Source organism: Ammospiza caudacuta, chromosome 1, assembly GCF_027887145.1.
Source record: "Ammospiza caudacuta isolate bAmmCau1 chromosome 1, bAmmCau1.pri, whole genome shotgun sequence".
NCBI classification, from domain to species: Eukaryota; Metazoa; Chordata; class Aves; order Passeriformes; family Passerellidae; genus Ammospiza; species Ammospiza caudacuta.
Genome location: NC_080593.1, coordinates 39,780,547 through 39,788,687, shown reverse-complemented (window position 1 = coordinate 39,788,687; position 8,141 = coordinate 39,780,547). Strand labels below are relative to the sequence as shown.

The 8,141-nt window shown below is 38.7% G+C and overlaps 1 long non-coding RNA gene across 1 annotated transcript; it reads left to right on the top strand.

Annotated features, from left to right (window-relative positions):
* Positions 1-1,855: 1,855 nt before the first annotated feature.
* On the top strand, positions 1,856-7,930 carry LOC131565168 (uncharacterized). The gene is made up of 4 exons (XR_009275435.1): positions 1,856-2,057; positions 2,627-3,032; positions 5,343-5,533; positions 6,863-7,930. It is a non-coding gene; the product is annotated as an uncharacterized LOC131565168 (long non-coding RNA).
* Positions 7,931-8,141: the final 211 nt, after the last annotated feature.

Genomic DNA, 8,141 nt, shown 5'->3' with positions numbered 1-8,141 from the left:
GGTGTAGGGCCCACATAGCAGGGGAAAGTAAAGCAGCAGCCATTTTAAGGGAAGGGTTTTAGGACAAACACTACAACCTAGTGTTTTGGTATGTTTGTGTATATAATTCAAAAGGGCAATGAGGATCCTAACCAAATTAAATAAGCAGATTTTACTGCATGAAGGAATTGCCATGGAAATTCAAAGAACTGAATAAATGACTGACTATACATTAAGTTTGCATGCTGTGCTACAGGTATCTGTTGTAAGACTATGAATACTGTTATATATTCAATTTAACTCCAGAGAATAACCAAAACAAATACTGAATTGAGAGCAATATTTTTATTTCATGTCTATTTGAAAGATTAACTATTGCTTTCTATAAATATGCAAAGACCTGTAGGAGTGGAAATGCAAAGCACAGCATTCACCCCATTAACATGTTAATTCATTTGGAAGGAACTGAAAAAGTAGTTTCACCTATTTTATTTGCATGCCCCTGCTAGTCTGTTACAGAACCTGTTAAGCCACCATGCCCATGGCATAGGTAACAACCCTGGAGGGAGCATCAGCCTGAGGGATCGTGAGATGTCCCACCATGTACAGCATGGGAGTAACATAGGTCAGGGGTGGGATGACAGGCACTGCAATCTTCCTGTTTGTGAAGCACAGAGGAGTGATCATAAATGAGCAGGGCAGACTGAAGCATGAAGCAGGAGTGGGAAGGAGTGCCATGTTCCACATGGAGCAGGAGTGGGAGGGAGTGCCATGTTCCACATGGAGCAGGAGTGGGAGGGAGTGCCATGTTCCACATGTACGCTCCACTGGGAGAATGTCTGTTGTGCCAGGCAGCTTGGGAGTGCTGTGTGCTGTGCCTGGCTAAGGAGATGTTTGGCTTTGTGGCTAAAAGCAGTCATGCTGGTTTGGTGAAGCAACTCAGAGGCGAAGCATGTGCCATGGATTAGGTGTGAGTGCTGCAGCTTGTGCTACGTTCCCATGGGTTGGTTCATGTGCCTGCCTCTATGGCCCATGACTGTGCTCTGTCTTTAATCAAAGAGCTGCTGTGGCTCAGGCTTTGCTGTACTTCAGCAACAACCATCAGGAAAGAAACCATTGCTTGCTCTGAATTCTCTTCAATTCTGCACAGCAACTCAAAATTAATACCTTTAATTATTTGGGAGAATGGATTGTTTGATTAGAGAGCTCAGGAAAGCTTCATTTAATTTGAGAATTAAATGTTGCAAAGAACCATACATATGCAATTGATTTCTTAAACTTTAGGTATTCTATGACTTCAAGTAATTTCATTGTGTTTTCAGCCTTTTTGCCACTGTACTCTTTCATCATCATTACTTATATACCAGAGACCGGAGTCCAACATATTTTGGGAGAAATGATAGAAAATGAGCAATTGAAAAAACAACAGGTTAGCAAACCAGTGGAATTCTCATGCATGAGAACTAACAAATGACTTTATAATAATCTAACTGTAAGATGTAAAGTAAAAAAGGAGCTTCCATGCTTCTTATCATGCGTCACAAGAGAAATGATCTCAGCAGAAAAATGTCATGTTTCAGTAGCATGTCCAATGTGTCTCAAAGGGTACAGAACAGAAAAGAATGTGTAATAATATATCTGTCTTTTCCCAAAGAACTAACGTTAGTACTGAAAGTAAAGTATTCCAAAGTAAATGGGATTCTTACATGATTAGTGTCAAATAATTTCAAAACCTGCTAGAAAATACATTGATACATAAACTCCATTTTCTAATTTAAGACAAGTTAGAAAAAGGAAAATGTTGAATGGGATGGAAACTGATACTATGTTGAAATTTCTGGGTAATGTGTATTGCCTTTTCATGGAAACCTGACGAATTCATTGTACTTTTTACCTGGAAATAGAAGAATGTGAGCAGCAGTAAAAACCAAGGTAAAAGGAACCATATTACTTTCAGATAAATTTCAAGAGCTTCAGAGCTTCCCACTCTTCAAAGGCTTTCTGCAATAAAAGTTTCCAGCGGAAGAGCATATGTGGAATAACAAAGCTCAGTAAAAACCAACTAAATGAAAAGGAAGGTGAGTTGTTATTATGGTTCTATAGCATGATGGTAAAACTTTGACATGACCTTCCTATGAGGCACAGTACAGGAAATGTGTTCTCTCTAGCTGTTATCTAGGAACACGGAGTATCACTAAGTTGTTCCTTGCAAAATTATTTTTAAAAAATGAAGAATGTGATTATAGTATAACAGTTAACAGATCTCTTGCAAAAATAGATATGCTGTCTTTTTTGACACTTAGGTCGGTCAGTAAAATAAAAACATACAGTACCTTTTCTTTGCTTTGTTGTTTGCAAGAAATGAAGGAATATTGTAAAAAAACTGCATTGATGAAAAACATTTTTCTTTACTGTTGTTCAAGTTAAATCCACAGTAGATTTCAAAAATAAATAGATAAAATAAAGAGGACTACAGCATCCATATTGTTTAGGTTAAAAACCCCCACAGGTATATGTATATCAAAGCAAGTTACTTTTAACACATCCTGTAGATAAAAACTTTTTTCAAGAACAATAAAGTGAATTCACAAATTACTAAAGCACATATATTCAAAGTCATTCAAAAGACTGTTTTCCTTCTTCACAGGTGACAGCCAAGAATTCTAAATCAAAGAAAGAAATGCTGTGAACAGGATGCAGCTTTCTGAGGTGCTTAGAAATGGAAAGACGCTTTTGGAAACCACGCTGGACTGAAGACCTAGACTGAGATTCCCAGATTCTAATAAAAATATGGCTAAGTGCTGGCTAAATGATGCCTAAGCAGTCAAACACATTGTCCTGGCCAGTACTGAAAGCTGTTGCTGCTGCAACTTCTGCTACCTCTACCAGCAGTGGCTATGGTCATAGTGAGCAAGAGGCATATAAGAACCACTGATCTGGATGATTTTACTTCATCTGAAAACTGAGGTAATGTGTTCCTACATTTCTTTCAGGAAAATAGGAGTGCACTAAGGAACAGGAAAAATCTGCAGAGCTGATTGGAGTAATGTAAGGTATGTAGTGGGAAGAGAATTTAAGCAGTGTTAGTTGGGTGAAAATAGAACAGGAGACCGTAACCTAAACATAAAATTATATTTAATGTGTTGCATTTGGTGCTTTATTTACCTATTCTCCTAGCAAATACAGCAAGACTAAAATGCTAAGCCAGAAATACCACTATTGAAAAAAATCATGCAGGACAGCTGCATGGTACTGGGAGAGAAGCATTCAAGACCCAGAAATACCAATGTGTTAAAGGATCTAAAGGGATAACAAAAGATTTTTTTATGAATTTCTGATCACCTTTGCTTAATAATAATAACACCTAAAGAAAATAGAAAAGTGCATGAAGCAGCTAGCAGTGACCATTTTAAAATACTGCTTGCCCAATCACCCAAGCTGTTGAATTACACAACTCCTACTGAAATAAATAGGAACTGCTGCTGCTGAGCATTGTTATAAATGAGGCCACTTAAGAAACTGTTGAATAGCTGATCTATAACAAGTAATTTCTAGGGAGTTGTAAATTCAGATATTTATTGTTAAGTGGGTGGCTGAGTCTTTGCCACATTTTACCTGTTTTGCTATTCCCTTTTTTTTTTAGTTGAAGCATACATTTTTTTTTTTAATTACTTTCTCAAAGACTTCTGAAAAATTAATTCTCAAAAGGCTTAGAATAGTCTGATGACATAGGTAATCTCAAACAATGCATTTAAGCAAAGAGAATTATTAGTGAACAGGTTACTGGAAAGAATAACAACTTAAGTCATCTAGAAAAGAATACTCACAAAACAGTATTATTATATAAGCTTCCTTTTCTAAACTCTCTTGTAATTGTCAGAAGAACATGATGAGCGCATTCCCTGTGCTGTGGGCTGTAAAAGAGTAATTCAGATTTTAGGCCATCTAGTACCAAATCAAAACTACCATGGTCTAGTAATTCAAAGCGTTACGTCAGTCTAAATTTAAGCTGCCAGTACAAATTTACTCTGAGGGTTTCTTCATTAATTTGTTGGATAGGTATGTGCAAACTGTCTGTCTGTGGTTCTGCTATTCTGTGCCTGACTGGACCCTTCATAATAATCCCTGACTTTTCTTTTTGTTAGTTACTACTTCTTGTCTTCCCCACTTTCTGTGCTCAGGTATATCATTAGCTCATGTGTCCCTACCCTAATCCTCTTTCCGAAGGATGGTCACAGGTCATTCACCCAACTCTCTTGTTGCTCTTTGCCTCAGACATTCATTTGTTCAAGTATTCCAAAACTTGTGGCCTCCTTCTCTTTTTTCTTTTGACCTTAGCATAAACTACATGGGTACACTGGCCACACTTCAGTTACATGTTCTGCCTTGGTGGAGATTGAGCCATCTGCCTCTCTTGGGTCTTTCTTGAGACTTTTCTCTTTTTGGGTTACCACAAAAACCACACAACTCCCTTCTGAGAAAGGGAATGGAAATGCACACCCTGACCTAGTCATCATTGATTCTAGTCAAAACTGGTGATACTATGAAGCTGTACAGAAATTGCCCTTTCTATTTCCTCCTCATAAGTCAAAACATTATGTGTCAGAGGTGGTTGAATTTTAGCTCAAGAAAGCAAAGTACCATCTTCAGACATTTCCCAGAATAGTGGGCTTCTCTGCTGTCTACATCACTCATCACTTTTCCCCACAGACTCAACATATCCACACGTGCCTTGTATAGAAAAAACTCTTTCACCTTCCTGTCATTCCAGGAATGACTAGACATGACCTTCTGCTATTAGGAAGCAGTCTTGATACTCACTCAAAATCTATAATGGATTTCTGTCTGGGAGACTGGAGAAATATACTAGTAATGGATACCTTCAGTGAGCCAGAAGAGTCTTGCTGGGTAAAAATGAATTGCCACTCACATATTCTTGCCCAAACAGCCTTGTTTGGGTGAACTGCTAGGAAAAAACTTGCATTTTTTAGTCCAAAGAAAATTCTGCTTTGGAAAGAGAGAGCTCCTTTACAGAGGGGCTGGGATAGAGGGACAGTAAGAAAGGAGTATGTGGCTAATATCAGAAAAGCTTCACAAGGAAAGCCTAGCATGCTTTGCAGTATTCATCACCCTGAGCTCAAGGGAGTGCCTTTCTGAATGGCATGGCATGCCCAGACCTTGCTGTCTGTTTATGTTCTCCACACTGATTAACAATGCCATAATGCAGTTGGTGATTCCAGCCTCCAAATCACAGCAATCTCCTCTCAGCTCAGTATTACTGCTGAGATGACCACTGCTCTCTCATGTATGTTCAGCACAGACCTCAAAATACATCACCTTCTCCATTCTGTGGTCCCATCCAGGAGGAGCTCAGCTGGGTCAGTGCAGCAGTCCCAGCCATGAGATGGGCAGTCCAGGATGGAGCCCAGGGGTCCCTGGAGCTAACCCTGGGGATTCTGCTGGACCTCTTCCCCAGCAACAACCTGGCAGTAGCATTCACAGCATGCCCCATTTGAGTTTTCCACACCTCTGCCAACAGCACAGCACTTAACAGGTTAGTCACCAGAGGAAGAATTGGAGGGTAAACAGGGTTTAAACTATCCAATACCTCTGTCAAGCTGTCACAAGTGGGACATTGTTTCTGGAGGATTAAGATGGAAATGACCTGATGATTTTCAAGAGACTGGTTGTGGAACAGTCTGGCCCCAGGAACAGCTACTAACAAAAGTGCCATGGATACATCAGGTGTGGCAGTCCTGGGCACAGTTCAGCTGAGAGTGTCGGGCAGTGCATTGACAGTGCACACCCACAGAAAACCACTAGTGTGGCCTCTTGCTGACTCAACAAAGGTGTTTGAGATGCAATTGTGTAAGAACATGTGACCTGGCTAAATTCATATCATTAGGCGATCCAGCCATGGGTAGACTTCTCTTAAATACTTTGGAACCGTGGCCGGAAGGTCATCCACAATCAACACAGTACGTTAGTCACTCTCATATTGTACTGCCACAACCGTACTCAATAATTTGGTCAATTATTTCAAAATTATGTTAATGAATTATAATGAAATTTAAAAATGCAGTAGAATATGAAAATTATTTTATTGCGAGTGTAGATATTTAGTATTAAAATATGCAATGTTTGTTTATACCTCATTACAACTACATACAATGTGGAATGTATAATGTAATGGGCATCAACTTAGTTTCATAAATATTTTAGCACAAAATTATGCTTTTTCCTGTGTAGTTTGCAGAAAAAGGAGAGCTGTGGTCGGTTATTTAAGTAAGTGCTTGTATCTGAGTATGTTCACAGATTAGATAAATGTACATAGTTTCACAAATAGTCACATTTTAGGCCCTTTAAATCTGAGTCCAGAAAAGCCACATAGAAAGAAAAGGTTTTATTAGATAGTAGTAAACTAGAAGCAGCAAATAACTTACAACAGATGGGAAGTTTGTACATACCAAGTATAGAAATGCTTAAAGATCATACATATAGCTGTCTTACTGCTAAAATAATTGAACACAAAGTAGTATTACAATAAATATTTTGCTTACTAAGAGCAGTAGTGAAACTGGTACATCATTTAAGTACATCATTGTTTTGAAAGCCTTGAGGGTACTTCTATTTATGTTATGTTATGGTGTACAACTATGAGGACAAGTAAATCTCCAGTGAATTGAAATAGGACTTTGTGTGTACTATCTCAAGGGGATTATTAATTTAAAATGTCACACAGTAAGTGTGAAGTATTTGACAGGTACTGGTAGTGCATGATTCGGACAGGTCGCATCCAGTAAAGTAATTCCACTCCTATCAAAATGTTATGGCACTTGAATTTGATTCATGCTCAAATCTACTTCTATGTTTGTTTTAACAGGGATCTCTTAAAATGTGAAGAGCAATCTCATTTCACTGCTTCACCTCTGCAGCCCGCAGAAGCAGCTGCTTTTAGTCTCTTGAGAACTTTGTCCCACAATCCTACATGACTAGCAATGTAACCACTCAGTATACACATGTAAGTATTAGGGACAAAACCAACATCAACAATAAGCCAGTAACATGCTGTGCAGCTAGTGTAGCATAGGATGAGAATTAAATAAAATCCAACCTGGACGAAGTAATTTTAAAGACTAAAGAAAATGCTTGAGGGAACGTCAGCATTTCCTCATAAATCTGCTCCAGTGTGACACTGACTGAACATGTCTGACCATGCACGTTCAAAGACTAGTAACTGCCAAGAAGAAACTCCCTCTGCCTCTCTCTAATATGTGTGGAATTGGCTGCCTTCAAGTTAGATTGCTATCTTCTGCTTGGCTCACATTGCAAAAGACAAGCTTCCCACAGTAAGGACTGCATATTTACTAAACAACTGGAGCTCATGAAAACATAGTACACTACTGTTTGGGACTTGCTCTTTTTCTGCTGAATACAGTAATGGTTCTCTACCGATGTAAAAAGCTTTGAATAGATGTATTCCTTCTGTTTCCACTGATCCACACAATATTCATTGCAGAAGTTTCCTGTACGTGATTCATTTTAATGGGTCCTACGTATAAATTTGAGATTTTGGGAAAAAAAAAAAAAATCAACATGGTTCTAATTAGCAAGCTCAAAATTCTGAAGCACTAGGCATAACCCTGCAAGGGTTACCTTGTGGTTCTGCAAGACACACTCTTTACCTTGCCAAAAGTCGAAGAAAACACAGCCTACAGCTCAGAGGTACATGCAGCTGCTGGAAACTAGGCTGGAACAGATAACTTACTCTCCCTCTGGCAGATGCCATTATTTTCCATAATCCCTATGCAGCACTTAGATATTAGTTTAATAGCTTCCTTAGAAACTGGCAGAGTAAAATTATGCTAAATAAGCAATATTTACTAGAAATTCTTCTGATCCTTCCCTTGAGGCATAATTGAACATTACTACTGACTCCTCAAAAGTGGCTGCTCCATTTCCAATCCCTTTACTCCTTAGGAAAAGCATTTTGCAAAAGGAAAAACCTTTAAATTATTACTCTTCCTTTGAAATGGTTCCCTGATTTGTCTACTAGTTCAGATGCAGTGCTCCTACTGATGCCTCCTTTTGAGACTTTACATTCTTAATAATTCAAGGAGTGGAACAGGCTGGGCTAGGTAGGTCCTTTGCATTTTACACAG